The sequence below is a fragment of the Bison bison genome, unplaced genomic scaffold, assembly GCF_000754665.1.
Source record: "Bison bison bison isolate TAMUID 2011002044 unplaced genomic scaffold, Bison_UMD1.0 scf7180017864172, whole genome shotgun sequence".
Classification (NCBI taxonomy): domain Eukaryota; kingdom Metazoa; phylum Chordata; class Mammalia; order Artiodactyla; family Bovidae; genus Bison; species Bison bison.
In genome coordinates, this window is record NW_011494744.1 from 1,323,985 (window position 1) to 1,324,755 (window position 771).

At 47.3% G+C, this 771-nt stretch overlaps 1 protein-coding gene across 1 annotated transcript in view; it reads right to left on the minus strand.

The window, feature by feature from the left end:
* Positions 1-771, minus strand: part of FFAR4 (free fatty acid receptor 4) — a 22,420-nt gene that overhangs the window by 20,866 nt on the left and 783 nt on the right. The window lies entirely within an intron of this gene.

The window sequence follows — 771 nt, forward strand, 5'->3', positions numbered from 1 at the left end:
AAGCTTTGTTCTATCCCACAAAGATCCTAATGGCATCTCTGGGTGCGCCGCCCGGGTAAAGCTCAGGGGCTCAGACTTGAGAATCTTCGGAATATTTCGGGCGCCCAGGATACTCTGAAGTCACTCTTCATCCAAAACCCCCAGGGTAAGATACCGCGGTATAATTTAATCCCTCCTGTTTAATCCCTTTTGCAGTTAGAAAAACTGAGGCTCCAGAGAGGAAGTGACAACCCCTGTACAGGCAGCACTAGGTCTGGGGTCTCTGGGTCTCCAAGGCCCTTTCTCTCCGGCCCATCCACACACACATGCCCGCGATTCTCAAAGCAAGACCCTCATCCACCTCGCACCGAATCTGCTGAGCACGATGTCAGCTCCTCCTCTCACTAAGGGTGAGATACTCTGAGCAATTCACTCTCTGCGTACCTTGGCTTCCTCATCTGCAAATACGTATGATAATAAGTACTGCGAGAAAGCAGAATTTACTATAATGTGATCAGTCATTCCAGGTCTCCCAAGTTCCGTCTGTCTAACCGTTAAGCCCCCGTTACTCCATTAACCTCGCAATAGTGCACCTTACAAGCATTTTGGGGACTCCACTCACAACGTTTTGTCGGGCGTTTAATGTAATCTACATCCTAGGGTCATAGTGAAATTTAACAGGTAAAACTTAGTATCGAGCAGGGTGACACAACTATTAAATGCACAAATGGCCTATTATTGTTTTGTTGTTTTTGTTAATGATCATCCCAGATCACCGTCTCCGTCGCATTC